This window comes from Pelophylax lessonae (genome assembly GCF_965119305.1).
Source record: "Pelophylax lessonae genome assembly, chromosome: 1".
Taxonomy (NCBI): Eukaryota; Metazoa; Chordata; class Amphibia; order Anura; family Ranidae; genus Pelophylax; species Pelophylax lessonae.
The window spans coordinates 431,779,670-431,796,201 of NC_138768.1; the positions used below are offsets into that span (position 1 = coordinate 431,779,670).

Genomic DNA, 16,532 nt, shown 5'->3' on the forward strand with positions numbered 1-16,532 from the left:
GATCTTTACATTCTCCCCAGTCAAAGAACATTCCCCACAGTTAGTAACCACTCCCAGGGAACACAGTTAACCCTTTGATCTCTCCTATTGTGAACCCCTTTCCCCTTTTCCTGCCAGTGTCATTAGTACAGTAACAGTGCATGTTTTTAGCACTGATGACTGTGTTGGTGTCACTGGTCCCAAAAAGTGTCAATTAGGTGTCGCTAATTGCCGCCATTACTATTAAAATAAAAAATAAATAAATAAAAATATCCCATAGTTTATAGACACTATAAGTCCCGCTATAAGTCGCTGATCACCGCCATTATTAGTAATACATATATAAATAAACAACCATAGGTTGTAGACGCTATAACTTTTGGGCAAACCAATCAATAAACACATATTGGGATTTTTTTTACCAACAATATGTAGCAGAATACATATAGGCCTAAATTGATGAAGAAATAAGAATTTTTAAACTTTTTTATTGGGAATGTTTTATAGCAGAAAGTAAAAAATATAGTTTTTTTGTTTTTTTTTTAATTGTCAGTCTTTTACTGTATATAGCGCAAAAAAATAGAAAAATGCAGAGGTGATCAAACACCACCAAGTGAAAGCTCTATTTGTGGTAAAAAAGAACATAAATTTATTTGGGTACAGTGTTGCTTGACCACGCAATATCAATTTGGGTAACGCAGTGCCGTATCGCAAAAAATAGCCTGGTCATGAAGGAGGGTAAACCTTCCGGAGCTGAAGTGGTTAAGCAGGCAGAAAAAAACGCTGCATTTAGACTATTTTTTTCTGCATGAATGTAAGGGTCTTGCTGGCTTCGTGCGTGGATCTGCAGATTTTATGCACGTACACACATAAACGCAAGTACTTTCTTTAGGTTCATATTTTTGGCACAATCTTTCGTTCATGCAGAAAATACGAGACTAAATGCAGCTAAATGCAGTGATTTTATTGCCCGTGTGAAAGAGCATTGGTGTTGAATGATAAATATGAGAGTTCTCAAATTAAAAAAACAAATGGAAGCTAATACAATGAGACTGGTTTACTGAAAGAGTTGAGAATCAGTATAAATAGTCACTTCAGCTATCCAATCATGTGCAGATGAAACGAGTAAAACAGGAATTTTTCTTTGCACATGAACAATCAATTGAATTGAATAGTCACACAAGGTATTGTGTGAAGATTTTCAACTCCTTTAGTAAATGAGTCTCAATCAGGGGGATCAATCTCTTCCTGCCAGCTTAACACACATATTAGTGAATGTGGCAAGGGGAACCTAAACACATAAATGCGTCAGCTGGCTACAATGTTCTGTGCAGCACAGTGACCGTGCTGTCATGTTCATGATCCCAGGATGTTCATATTCTGCGGGTGGGACCTAGTGTCGTGTCATTAAGTAGCTAGGCTGCATGAGCCAGGAAGGTCGCTGGCTCCTGATCATGCCAGGAAAGAAGATGGCAGCATAGAACAACACATCTGGCAGCAACCTGGGCATCACAACAGGAAAATGCTAGATTTGCTGGCTGGGTGAGTATGTGAATTGTGCAAAACACCACTTGAAAAAAAAAGTAAAAAAAAAAAAAAATACATAGGGGGAAGTGAAGTTCCTCTATAAAGTGATGTGGCGTGGTTAGTGCAACAACATGCAGAACATGTGCAACGAATGGCACTAAACTCTAGTTTAACCACAAGGACCAAGCCTATTTCTGACACTTGTTGTTTACAAGTTAAAATCAGTATTTTTTGCTAGAAAATTACTTAGAACCACCAAACATTATATATAGTTTTTTAGCAAAGACTCTGGAGAATAAAATGGCGGCCCTTGCCATATTTTTTGTCACGCGGTATTTGCGCAGCGGTCTTTCAAACACAATTTTTTGAGAATAAATACATTTCACTGACTTTAAAAAAAACTAAACAGTAAAGTTAGCCCAATTTTTTTTGTATATTGTGAGAGATGATGTAATGCAGAGTAAATAGATACCCAACATATTACGGTTTAAAATTACGCACACTCATGGAATGGCGACAAACTCCGGCACCTAAAAATCTGACGCTTTAAAAAATTTTAACGGTTACCAGTTTAGAGTTACAGAGGAGGTCTTTCTAGAATTATTGCTCTCTCTCTTACGATCACGGCGATACCTCACATGTGTGATTTGAACACCGTTTACTTTTGAGGCCGCGACTTACGTATGCCTTTTTCATTTGTGCGCAAACTCACTGGGACGGGGGCGCTTTAAATTTATTTATTTTTTTTCCTATTTTTATGTTATTCGTTATTTTTAACACTGTTTAAAAAATAAATAAACCTGATCACTTTCAGAGCTGGTTCACACTACCAATACCAGAAAGTCGCCCCGTGACTTGAAGAGACTTGTTTAGAGACTTGTTTAGAGACTTGGAAGAGACTTGGAAGAGACTTGGAAGAGACTTGGAAGAGACTTGGAAGAGACTTGTGCACTACTTTGAAGAGACAGGCGACTTTGTCTGTGGGGAATGCCTGGCTAATCTCTTTCTTCTTCCTGGAAAGTCTGATAACAAGTCGTGTCAATTAAGATAAGGAGGCAACTCCCATTGAAGTATATGGGACAGTCGGATCACAGGTCGCCTCAAAGTAGTACAGGAGCCTTTTCTGAAGTCGGAGCAACTTCAGTAGTGACAATTAAGACGGCACTGATTGATTAACATTGCTTTTGTTATGTCAAGCTACCTGGGGCAACACAAGTTGCCTCACAAGTCGCGCTAGTGTGAATGGGCTCTCAGGGTCCTTTCACACGACCGCTCCGTGTGTCCGCAAATCATCCCATCCGTTTGCGGATGATTTGCGGACATAATGTAAGTGAATGGCATTGCGGATGTCAGCGGAATACCATCCGCCTGACATCCGATTCTCCTCCTTTCAGTTCTGTTCCATTTTTTCGAATGGAACAGAACCCTATTTTTTCATCCGTGTAAAAAACGGAAAGGAAGGAAAATCGGATGTCAGCGGTGTCATCCGCTGACATCCGCAATGCCATATACTTACATTATGTCCGCATATCATCCGCAAACGGATGGGATGATATGCGGGCACACGGAGCGGATGACACAAATGTCATCCGCTCCGTGAAAAAAAAAAAAAAAAAGTCCCGCAGCGGAGCGGCCGTGTGAAAGGACCCTTAGAGCCGGTTCACACTGAGGCGATCCGACTTCGGGGGGCGAACTGTAAAGTCGCGTGCACCGCGACTTTGGCGCAACTTGCAGGGACTTCACATAATGGAAGTCTATGCAAGTCGCTCCCAGGTCGCCCCAAAGTAGTACAGGACCCTTTTTCTAAGTCGGAGCGACTTGTGTCGCTCCTATTAGAACGGGTCCTGTACTACTCAATGGACTGCGACTGACCGCGACTTGTCAGGCTGACAAGTCGCCTGACAAGTCGCGCTAGTCTGAATGGGCTCTTATTGTTGTCACAAGCAATGTAAACATCCCTTGTGGCAGTAATAGGCAGTGACAGGTACTCTTTATGGAGGGATCTGGGGTCTAAAAGACCCCAGACCCCTCCACTGCACTTCAAAGTATTCAAAATGCCAAAATCGGCATTTCTGAGTACTGACACTTTTTTAAATCAGCGCCATTTGGCAGCCAAGCAAACTTACTACTTCGGGGACCCAATCAAATCCGGCTTCGTTCGGGACTCCAACCAGCCCACGGATGTGCCAGCTGGTTGTTCGGGTCTCCCGGTGGGACAGGAGACCAGGGCAAAGCTGTGGAATGCGGCAGGAGGTGGGGGGGGGGGGGACGTCCCCTCTTGCTCACTGGGATAAAAGACGAGCGGCTGCTGAGCCGCTTCAGTTGTTATCTCCTGAAAGCCGACTGCCGGCTCTAAAAAAATGGTACTGGGGTAATGCCTCTAGCTGCAGACATCATCCCAGTATAACCACTTCTGCAAGCTGATGTACAGGTACGTCGGTTTGCGGGAAGTGGTTAAAAAAAAAAAAAAAACAAGGTCTATTCAAGTCTATATTCTCAACTCAGCAAAGTACCTACTATTGCTTTCAGCTTCCTCCAAATTTCCAAATTCTTAAAAAAGACACCATTGATCTTTTAAGCTATCTATAAGGGGTTCATTCTTCCAAATGACCACAAGTGTAAGGAGCATTCTTCCCACTGACTGTCACACTAATGTATCATAAGTTCTACATATTGTAATTTTCAGCAGGGGTTCCCTGAGACCGGATGGTTAGTTCACGGTTCCTCTGTGTTGAAAAGGGGAGACTAGAGCTTAGTAAATAAGGGAAAGCTCTGCTGACTCTCATCATCCAATCATGTGCAAGCAAAAATGCAGTTTTTATTTTTATTTTTTTCCTTGCATGTGATTGGGTATTCTTTGTAAAAGTGAAGCTTTAGCTAATTTACTAAGCTCTATTTGCCTTTAGTCCATCAACCCCTATACACTGCTTGTTTCAAACAATGGAAGTGAGGAGGAAAAGGAGAGATCTGTAAACCTACAAATGACATTGCAATGAGGCAGAAAAATAGTAAGAAACGATTTATTGAAAAATAGATTACAGAGCCATTAACCCTTTCCTGCAGTCTCTTTAACCACCTAGCCACCGCCCCACGCAGATGTACTGAGGTAGGGTGGCCGCTCTGTGCCAGATCACATATCTAGCACGTGATCTGACACATCCGGGTGTCCAATCACAGCAGGAGCCAATCAGCGGACACAATGTTTGCCGGGACCTGTCGATCGTTCAGAAGAAAGGCAGAAAGGCGGTCTGCCTATGTAAACAAAGCAGACCGCTGTTCTGTGAGAGGGGAATGTGCTGATCCTGTGTTCCTGCTAAGAAAGAACACAGATCTTTACATTCCCCCCAGTCAAAGCACATGCCCCACAGTTAGTAATCACTCCCAGGGACACACAGTTAACCCTTTGATCACTCCTGATGTTAACCCTTCCCTGCCAGTGTCATTGGTACAGTAACAGGGCATATTTTTTAGCACTGATCACTGTATTGGTGCCCAAAAAGTTTTAAAAGTGTCAATTAGGTGTCCCATTTGTCCGCTGCAATATCGAAGTCCTGCTATCAGTCGCTAATTGCCACCATCGCTATTAAAAAAATATATAAAATAAAAATATCCCATAGTTTATAGACACTATAACTTTTGCTCAAACCAATCAATATACGCTTATTGGGAATTTTTTTTACCAAAAATATGTAACAGAATACAAATTAGCCTAAACTGATGAGCAGTGTCGCATGACGGTGCAATTGTCAGTTAAAGCAGCACAGTGCCATATTGCAAAAAACAGCCTGGCCATGAAGGGGGTCAACCTTCCAGAGCTGAAGTGGTTAAAGAGGAGTTCCAGTCACCTGTGGAAAAATAAAAGTCAGCAGCTACAAAAATTGTAGCTGATGACTTTTAAAATCCAGCCACTCACCTGTCCCAGGATCCAGCAGTGAGCTCACCCCAGTCGATCTCACCCGCTGTCTTCGGTCCCCCGCGCCGGCATCTTCACTATGGGCACCCAGCTGTGACAGCTTACAGCTTCACATCTGAGTACCCACTGCGTATGCACAAATCGTGCTGCGCATTGTATTGTAAGTGGTGGATGCAGTCTTCTGGGACCTGTCAGTGTCCCAGAAGACTGCAGGGTGGAGGGAGGAAGAAGAACTTCTGTTGCTGAGTGCCGCAGTGCTCTGAACAGAAGAGGGTACCTGTCGAAACTGGGTACCCGCTCCCCCTGCTCCTCAAAAGTTCAAATTGTTTAAGAGGAGCGGGGAACAAGTCCTTAAAGCAGAACTTCCTCTATTAGGTGGAGTTCCACTTTAAACAGGTCTTGAAAGGGGAAGGGATTCCCCTCCCGCTGCTGTCAATCAAAAGCTGTGCCACGGGTGTGAGGGGCCGAGTCCTGCTGTTCGTGTCAACGGATGTAACAGTAGGACTCAGGAGCGAGCCTGCACGGGTGGGAAGCGGCTTTCCATGGGGGCACTTGATAGAGAGGAGGGGCTTAAAGCGCTGATGGGGCACCCCAGAAGAGGAGGATCAGGGCTGCTCTGTGCAAAACCATTACACAGAGCAGGTAAGTTGAACATGTTTGATATTTTTATTTTAAAAAAAAAAAAGCGAGGGTTTTCAATGACTTTAAAGCCCACCCTCTTTACTGCCTTTCTTGGTTTCCTGCTTTTCTAAAGTCAAAATGTTTTGTTTTTTTTTTTTTATGAATACATTCTCTGCATTAAGATAAACAGCTCCAGACTTCTGTGATCAAAAAATGATAAAACTCCCGACTATCTATCCTAGCCCCCCTCCCTAAAAACTTACCTGTCTCCTCTCACCAATCCAGTACTGTCCTGGCTGCAGCACCATTCTCCTCTCTTCATGGTCTCACAGGAGAGACTGAGAGCAGCCTATGGCTCCTGCTGCTGCCAGAAAGACTGCTGTGAGGAGGGAACAGGGGCATGACTTAAGGCCCGTACACACGTACCGATCGTCGGCATACAAACGTCGGCGGACGAAAGATCTGCCGATTGTACGCTTGTTAGTATGGTGCCTCCGACAGCTGTCTGCGCACATTCTGCGGACAAGAGTCTTTCTTGCAAACATTAAAATTTTTGTATGCCGACACCAGAACGGACGATTGTTCGCCAGTCAGTACAGAATTCTGCCGACAGACCGCAGATTTGCAAGACTGGGCATGCTCAGAAATGAAAAAACACAGGGAAAGTTAACCATCACATGACATCACTTCTGCAGTCGGCTGTAGTCGGCGGACAAAATTCTTGGGCAGTCTTTGCACTTTTCAACAGACACCGACATCCCGGGGAGAAAAGACGAACGTTTGTATGCCGACGATCGGTACGTGTGTACGGGGCTTTACTGGCATTATGTCTATGGATCCCCTGGAGCCACCCGAAGGAAGGAGTAGTTGACAGCACCCATGAGGGGACCCCCAAAGAGGAGGTAAGGGAGCGCTCTGTGCAATATCGCTGCACAGAGCAGGTAGGTATAAACCTCATTTTTATTTTAGCTATAAAAAATGAGTCTTTAGAATCACTTTAAAGTGGTATTGAACCCAAAACCAAAAATGTGATATATTACAGCTTATCAATCATAAGATGTGGTGGCTGCATTTGTTTTCCTTTTTTGGGTCCCCCCTGAGTTTTCACCCGGTGATCTGGCCAGTAACACACCTCCTGTACTTTATAGACCACCACTCTGGATAAATGAGAAAAGGAGGCACAGCAGCACTGTCAGTCTGAGGCGAGGGTAGTGTTAGATGTACAAGCAGATTTAAATACACTAACAAATTGAAGCCAAACTCCAGCTCACACTTTATAAGCAGTTACAACAGCAGTTGTTTTTCTTTTGGGATAAATTAACCTCTTATGAGTAGGGCCCTCTTAACCCTTATTGTATTGTAACTGTATAGTCTCCCTTTTTTATTGGAAAGTGCTGCGTAAACTGTTGGCGCTATATAAATCCTGTTTAAAAATAATTAGAATAATAAAAAAAGGTTTTACATCAATAAAAGCTGATCATTGTACACACCCCTGTCGATAGTATATGGCTTATCTCACCCCTCTAACTGTTATATCTGCAGGATAGCTACAACAGACTTACTGGCAGGATCACCAGATGAAAAAAGGGGAAAAAAAGCCTTAAAATTTGCTTTTTTTTTTCACGGAGCGGATGACACTTGTGAGTGAGTTGCAGTTCCAAAAAATGCAGCAAATTCTACTTTTTTTTCTAGAATTGGTATGCACTGGAACTGAGTGCACTCGTGTGAACTATGCCAATGAAAATCATATAACCTACTATCCATGCGTTTTTTGTTGCAGAAAAAAAACTGGACTACAGATGGTGTGAACTGGCCCTAGAGAAGGACATGTGTGTTCCACTGAGTTTAGGTGTGTTCTGGTGCATTTTTAATGCATTTTACCATGTTCCAGTACAGTCCATTTCCCAAAAAATGCTGAATATTCTACTTTATTTTTTTCTGGAACTGGAATGCATTGGAACTGAGTCCACTGGTGTAAACTATGCCATTGAAAACCATATAACTTACTAATGTAACACTTTGATGCAGAAAAAAACGCACTGGACTGCAGGTGGTGTTAACTGGCCTTAAAGAAGTGTTTGTTCCCGTGCGTTTTTGGTGCAATCCAGTGTGTTTTTGGTGCAATCCAGTGTGTTTTTGATACGCTTTACCGTGTTCCAGTACAATCCAGTACAGGAAAAATGCAGCATGTTCTACTTTTTTTTTTTCTGAAAATGGAACGCACTGGAACTGCAAGTACTGGTGGGAACTATGACATTGAAAACCATATAACCTACTATCCATGCATTTTTTGATGCAGAAAAAAAAACGCACTGGACTGCATGTGGTGTTTACTGGCCCTAAAGAAGGACATGTGTGTTCCAATGCATTTTTGGTGCATTCCAGTGCGTTTTTGGTGCATTCCAGTGCGTTCCAGTACAGTCCAGTGCAGGAAAATGTTCTACTTTTTTTTTTCTGAAAATGGAACGCACTGGAACTGCAAGCACCAGTGGAAACTATCCCATTGGAAACCATTTAACCTACATTCCATGCGGTTTTTGATGCAGAATGCAAAATGCACTGGACCGCACATGGTGTGATCTGGCCCAAAAGAAGGATATGTGTGTTCCAATGCATTTCTGGTGCGCTTTACAGAGTTCCAGTACAGTCCAGTGCAAAAAAAATGCAGCATATTCTACTTTTTTTTTAACTGAAACGCACAGGAACTGCAAGCACTGGTGTGAACTATGCCATTGGAAACCATTCTAGATTGTAAGCTCTAACAAGCAGGGCCCTCTAATTCCTCCTGTTTTGAATTGTATTGTAGTAAGACCAAATCTCCTGCGCTCGAGTAAAATCTTGATGGAGTAAAAAGAGGTGCACTACAAACTCAGATGTTGAAAGAGCTATCGGTCTTGCTGCCCCCTTCAGGATCAAGGGTATCCAGAACCAACTGGTAGAAAAGACAAAAAAGAAAAAAGAGGGGCGCACCGACCTAGTGCATTATCATAAAACCATTTATTTAAAATATTAAAAGATGTACAAAGTAGGGATGTAACGATATCAAAATCTCACGGTACGATACAATTTCGATATTGACCTCACGGTACGATATTTATTGCGATATTGTGGAAAAGCTCATGGTATTGTTAAATAGCTCATGATAGTGTTTGTGATGATAATAGCGAAAAAATACCGACATTTATTCTGCTTTTGCCAGTCAACAGGCAATTTATTGTTGTATTTATGGATCCATGACAACATAAAACACTGATCACATAGTGCTTTTAAAGTGCAAGTTGTAGTCAGGAACATCAATATTCTGTATAGTAATATTTGGTTGCATAACTGATTCTTCTATGCAATGTTCAAGTTAAGAAGCAGCTAGAACAATTGTAAACAAACAATAGGCAGTTCCCTTTAAGTGCAAACAAAGATCAAGTCAAAGCGGAGTTCCACCCTCGTTATACATTTTTTTATAAAAATACCCCCGGGACAGTCAGGGCTAGCACATTCCACAATGGCTAGCCTCTGATCTGTCCCGGGTTGCACTTACCATTCAGGAGAAATACTTACCTTGAAATTGTCTTGTCCAGCGCTGCCATCTCAGGTGTGGGCAGCTTGAAGCCAGCGCGATCCTCTTCTGCGTCCTCTTCCTTCTTCTTCGGTCCCACGATGCACTGCACCGGCCCCGACGTCACTTCCGGGTCTCGCGCGTCATCCCTCCACAGCTTCTGAGCATGCCCAGAAGCTGTTTAGAAGGGAATGACGCACGCGCCCCGGAACTGACGTCGGGGCCGGTGCAGGCGCAATGATTCCTGGGAGCGATGACGTTCAGCTCCCAGGAATCATTGCAAAAGCCAGGAAGTGACGAATCGCCGTGGCCGCCGAGGGGAGGAAGAAGGAAGTAAGGTGAGTATATTTTCTCTAAAAGGTAAGTGAAAAAAAAAAAAAAATTGCGATTATCCATTTGTTTTTCAGGTGACCGGGAGCGAGAAGATGGAGGTAAGTATAAATTTCGGGTGGAACTCCGCTTTAAGTCAGGTTTAAATGTGCAAGGCAAATAAAGGCAGCCTTTTAAAACTGGTATTTAGGAACATAACTTAAACTTAAATAAAATAGTCAGTCAAAAAGCCTTTAAAAAAAAAAAACACCGACCTATCATTTAGCTTATGTTCACGTTTTTCATCAGAAAGATCAAAATATCTACATTGCAAGAAAAAAAAAAAAAAAAACAGTAAAAAAAATCCTTAAACTCTGGTCTATGTAGTTAACAATGATTTGTTCCACGGGACTGTGTTTATTCCTCTTGCTTTTTGACGGACACCTATCTTTTTAATATTTGTAACCCAACCACGACGATATTGAGACACGACCACGACGATATCGAGACAACCACGACGATACGATATCTTCGATATTGTTACATCCCTAGTACAAAGTACTCACAAAGCTGCAGCATTCTTTTTGGCTCTGAGGAAGGGGGTTCGCCCCTGAAACGCGTCAGCCTAGCCACAGCAGCCCCATGCGACCATCTGCATGTCCATTCGCTACATTTGGGACCTTGGCTACCTTGGAGATTGCATATGCTATGTTGATGTGTGTTGTATCACACCAGCTTTGTGAGTACTTTGTACATCTTTTAATATTTTAAATAAATGGTTTTATGGTATTGCACTAGGTCGGTGCGCCCCTCTTTTTTCTCTTTTATTGAATTGTATGTAACTGTATTGCCTTCCCTCAAATTGTAAAGCGCTGCGCAAACTGTTGGCGCTATAATAAACCTGCATAATAATAATTTAACCTACTTTTAATGCGTTTGTTGATGCAGAAAGAAAATATGCACTGGACCGCATGTGGTGTGAACTGACCCTAACTGCGCAATCGTCAGTTAAAGTAGCGTAGTGTTGAATAGCGAAACAAAAATGGCCTAGGTCGTGAAGGGGGGGGGGGGTTGCGTTAATAACACTTTAAGTAGTGGATGATGATTTTTGGAGGATAAGGATGGGATTTAGGGTGGCTTGAGATCTCTAGAGCAGTGTTTCTCAACCTTTTCAATGCAGAGGAACCCTTGAAATAACTTTCAGATCTCAGGGAACCCCTGCTAAATATTATTATATCTACAACTCATGATACATTAGTGTGATAGTCAGTGGGAGGAATGCTCCTTACACTTGTGGACTTGAGGAGAATAACCTTAAAGATAGCTAAAAAGATGATTGGTGTCGGGGGGAACTTATCTGAGAGGCACAAACTGTCCATTGCTGAAGGAACCCCCAGCAACCCATGGAGGAACCCTAGAGTTCCATGGAACCCTGGTTGAGAAGCCCTGCTGTAGTATGAGTAGAAGGTACAATCTTCCATAGAGAAAGTGTCCCTTTAATGAGCCTGCCTGCTATATAATATAAGTATCCTATCAGCCATGGAGGAACGCTAGAGTTCCATGGAACCCTGGCTGAGAAGCCCTGCTGTAGCATGAGTAGAAGGTACAATCTTCCATAGAGAAAGTGTCCCTTTAACCACTTCCGCACTGCTCACTAGAGCTGTACTGGGGCAAAGTGGCTCGATAACGTCTGGCGACGTAGTACTACGTTACCAGACATTCCCCTCTCTCGGCGCCGAAGGCTCGCCCCCGCTGCATTCAGTCACAGTGGGAGTCGGGCCAGGGGAGGAGCGGTGGCGGCGGCATAGCTGAACCTGCGATCTGTCCTTGTGTCACATAGTCACCTCCCCCCACACACGTCAGTAAGCACCAGGCATACATTAACCCCTTGATCACCAATAAAAGTTAACCCCTTCCCTGCCAGTGTCATTTTTACAGTAACAGTGCATATTTATAGCACTGATTACTGTAGTAATGTCACTGGTACTCCCAAAAGTGTCAAAAATGTCAGTTAGGGGTCCGATCTGTCCGCCACAATGTCGCAGTCCCGCAAAAAAAACACCAAAAATGACATAAATCTTTCCCTTAGTTAGTAAACGCAATAACTTTTGCGCAAACCAATCAAAATACGCTTATTGCGTTTTTTTTTTTACCAAACATAGGTAGCATAAAACAAACTGGCCAAAAATTTAAAAAAATTTTGATTTTTACATTTTTTTGGGGGGGAATTTCATATAAAAAAATGTGAAAAATATTGTTATTTTTTCAAAATAAACGCTCTTTTTTTGTTTATAGCGCAAAAAGTAAAAATCGCACAGGTGATCAAATACCACCAAAAGAAAGCTCTGTTTGTGGGAAAAAAAGGACATACATTTCGTTTGGGTACAGCGTCGCATGACCGCGCAATTGTCCGTTAAAGTCGCACAGCACGGAATCGCAAAAAGTGGCCTGGACGTAAGACAGCAAAATCCTCCGGTGGTAAAGTGGTTAATGAGCCTGCCTGCTATATAATATAAGCAGTATCCTCCAGCCATGGAGGAACCCTGGCTGAGAAGCCCTGCTGTAGTATGAGTAGAAGGTAGAATCTTCCATAGAGAAAGTGTCCCTTTAATGAGTCTGCCTGCTATATAATACAAGCAGTATCCTCCAGCCATGGAGGACAGGCAGCCTGGAGTGTGCTCTTTGTTAGAGTAGACATAAAGGAGGGTTGGGGGAAGGCAGTCACCAAGTAGTAGTAGTAGTAGTGAAGTTAGTGTTGCTGTGTGGTCTGGATCCTGTGTATAGGATGTGTATAGGATGTGTTGGACCTAATAGACACAATGAGGGAGGGAGGGAGGAAGGCAGACACACACAGAGATCAGGGTTCTAGTCATCCTCCAGCCCTGTGGTGCTGAAACTGAGGCTCATGCTCTAATGCCAATGACGTCAGTGTGACTAGTCCCCGGAGCTAGCACTCCTCTCCACTCTCTCTGCTCCATTCACACAGGCAAAGCTTAAAATAGGTCATGTAATAAGAGAAGTGTCTGCAATCAATACATCCCTAGCAATATATAACACCCCCCCCCCCCTCCCCCCATATGACCTTTCCTCCTAGACAGTCCACCCCCCACCAGGGTACCTACCTGCAGATGGATCTCCATAGGAATGGCTGGATGACGTGCTGTGCCTGAAGTGTCTAATAAGTTGTGCTGATATGGAGGACAATCATTGAGCGATGATATCAGTCTCCAGTATTAGAGGAGGAGGGGGGGGTAGGTGTCCCCCATCCACCTCTCAGCTGAGTGTGTCTGTAGGGAGGAGGGGTGTAATAACCTAGACAGGGTCCCCTCTCCCCGCAGCTCCGCCCAGTCGGTGATCCTATATTAGCCAGTAGGGGGGGGGATTACACATACAGACAGGGGGGAGAGGGAGGGGAGCCAGAGGCTGCTATCTGCTCCCGGAAATGGAATCGTGCCTCATAAATATACCACAGGAAGTATGTAATAACAAATACACTCCGCCGTCCACACCTCCCATTCACTAAAGTGCCGTGGCCCCGCCCCCCTCCGGAGACGCTCCGACTCGAACTCTGAAGTTCGATCCAGCTGGAGGAGGAGGCGCGCTCCCGCCCGATGCTCCCATTGTTGTCGGAATATTCCAGCCAGGCTCGGGAGCGCGCCTCTCTCATCCTCCAGCCAGTCTGAGGGATATGGTTTGTAGAGCGCGGCTGGGAGGGCTGAGGGACCGCACACCGCCTCATACTCCATATATACATCCGTGTACAATAAAACAATTCTCCATACAAAGTTCGGAGCGCAGCAATCCAGCTGGAATGTGACACAGAGGGAACGGGTGTTATATCACCTCATCTAACCCTTTATAGTTCCAAAAATTATGTTCTAAACTGACTTGTATTCTCTATTCTACAATGTATATTTTACAAACATACACCACCCCTTAACTTGGGGTCGTCCTCCTTATTTCAATCATTTTATTATTTAATACAGGCACAATTCTTGGCACCCACCGCACCCTATATGACCTTTCTTCCACTTTACATCTGCAGTATCTCACAAAAGTGAGTACACCCCTTACAGTTTTGTAAATATTTTATTATATCTTTTCGACCCCATTCACACTAGCGCGACTTGTCAGGCGACTTGGTCGCGGTGGGTCGCCTGCCATTGAATAGTACAGGACCCGTTCTAATAGGAGTGACACAAGTCACTTAGAAAAAGGGTCCTGTACTACTTTGGGGCGACCTGGAGGCAACTTGCATTGACTTCAATTATATGAAGTCCGTGCAAGTCGCGCCGAGGTCGCGGTGCACGTGCACCGCGACTTCACAGGTCGCCCCAGCAAGTCGTGTCGCGCCAGTGTGAATGGGCGCTTCACGTGACAACACTGAAGAAATGACACTTTGCTACAATGTAAAGTAGTGAGTGTACAGCTTGTATAACAGTGTAAATTTGCTGTCCCCTCAAAATAACTCACCACACAGCCATTAATGTCTAAACTGCTGGCAACAAAAGTGAGTACACCCCTAAGTGAAAATGTCCAAATTGGGCCCAGTTAGCCATTTTTTCCTCCCCGGTGTCATGTGACTCATTAGTGTTCCAAGGTCTCAGGTGTGAATGGGGAGCAGGTGTGTTAAATTGGGTGTTATCGCTCTCACTCCCTCATACTGGTCACTGGCAGTTCAACATGGCACCTCATGGCAAAGAACTATGAGGATGTGAAAAAAAGAATTATTGCTCTACATAAAGATAGCCTAGGCTATAAGAAGATTGCCAAGACCCTGAAACTGAGCTGCAGCACGGTGGCCAAGACCACACAGCGGTTTAACAGGATAAGTTCCACTCAGAACAGCCCTTGCCATGGTCGACCAAAAAAGTTAATGCACGTGCTCAGCGTCATATCAAGAGGTTGTCTTTGGGAAATAGATGTATGAGTGCTGCCAGCATTGCTGCAGAGGTTGAAGGGGTGGGAGGTCAGGCTGTCAGTGCTCAGACCATACGCTGCACACTGCATCAAATTGGTCTGCATGGCTGTCATCCCAGAAGGAAGTCTCTTCTAAAGATGATGCACAAGAAAGCCCGCAAACAGTTTGCTAGAGACAAGCAGACTAAGGACATGGATTACTGGAACCATGTCCTGTGGTCTGATAAGACCAAGATAAACTTATTTGGTTCAGATGGTGTCAAGCGTGTGTGGCGGCCACCAGGTGAGGAGTACAAAGACAAGTGTGTCTTGCCTACAGTCAAGCATGGTAGTGGGAGTGTCAAGGTCTGGGGCTGCATGAGTGCTGCCAGCACTGGGGAGCTACAGTTCATTGAGGGAACCATGAATGCCAACATGTACCGTGACATACTGAAGCAGAGCAGGATCTCCTCCCTTCGGAGACTGGCCTGCCGGACAGTTTTCCAACATGATAATGACCCCAAACACACCTCCAAGATGACCACTGCCTTGCTAAAGAAGCTCAGGGTAAAGGTGATGGACTGGCCAAGCATCTCTCCAGACCTAAACCCTATTGAGCATCTGTGGGGCATCCTCAAACAGAAGGTGGAAGAGCGCAAGGTCTCTAACCTCCACCAGCTCTGTGATGTTGTCATGGAGGAGTGGAAGAGGACTCCAGTGGCAACTTGTGAAGCTCTGGTGAACTCCTTGCCCAAGAGGGTTAGGGCACTGCTGGAAAATAATGGTGGCCACTCAAAATATTGAAATTTTGTGCCAAATTTGGACATTTTCACTTAGGGGTGTACTCACTTTTGTTGCCAGCGGTTTAGACATCATTGGCTGTGTGTTGAGTTATTTTGAGGGGACAGCAAATTCACACTGTTATACAAGCTGTACACTCACTACTTTACATTGTAGCAAAGTGTCATTTCTTCAGTGTTGTCACATGAATATATAGAATAAAATATTTACAAAAATGTGAGGGGTGTACTCACTTTTGTGAGATACTGTATATTGTACATTCATTTCAGTCCCTGCCCTCAATGAGCTTACAATCTATGCCCCCTTTTATCATGGTCCCCATTAGAGTCCCCCTTACATCAGGGTACCCACCAAAGTCCACTCTTACATCAGGGTCTCCATCAGAGTACACTCTTACATCAAGGTCCCCATTAGAATCCCACCTACATCGGGATACCCTTACATCTGGGTCCCCATCAAAGTCCACTCTTACATCAGGGTCCCCATCAGAGTCCACTCTTACACCAGGGTCCCCATTAGAGTCCCCCTTACATCAGGATAACATTACATCAGGGTCCCCACCAGAGTCCCCCTTACATTACAGACCCCCTTACATCAAAGTCCCTTTAAGAGATCAAAGTACCCCTTACATCAGGGTCCCCATCAGAATTGCCCTACATCAGGGTCCCCATCAAAGCCCCCCTTACATCATAGACTCCTTACATCAAAGTATTCATCAGAGTTCCCCTGACAACAAAGTCCCCATCAGAAATCAAAGTACCCCTTACATTACGGTCTTACACCAGGGTCCCCACCAGAATCCCCCTTACATCAAAGTTCCCATTAGAATTTCCTTACATCAGGTCCCAACCAGCAGTTTTGAATAGAGTAGGGAATAAATAACCTCTGTCAAGTTATTTTTTCTTTATTTATTGATGTCTATATACCACT

The 16,532-nt window shown here is 44.1% G+C and overlaps 1 protein-coding gene across 2 annotated transcripts in view; it reads right to left on the minus strand.

The window, feature by feature from the left end:
* KIAA1958 overlaps positions 1-13,326 on the minus strand; it is a 107,401-nt gene extending 94,075 nt beyond the window's left edge. The window contains exon 1 of one of the 2 annotated variants that reach the window (XM_082255827.1): positions 13,025-13,326. The gene's annotated coding sequence lies outside the window, so the exon portion shown is untranslated. The remainder of the gene's footprint in view (positions 1-13,024) is intronic. The other variant, XM_082255828.1, reaches the window with a different exon arrangement.
* Positions 13,327-16,532: the final 3,206 nt, after the last annotated feature.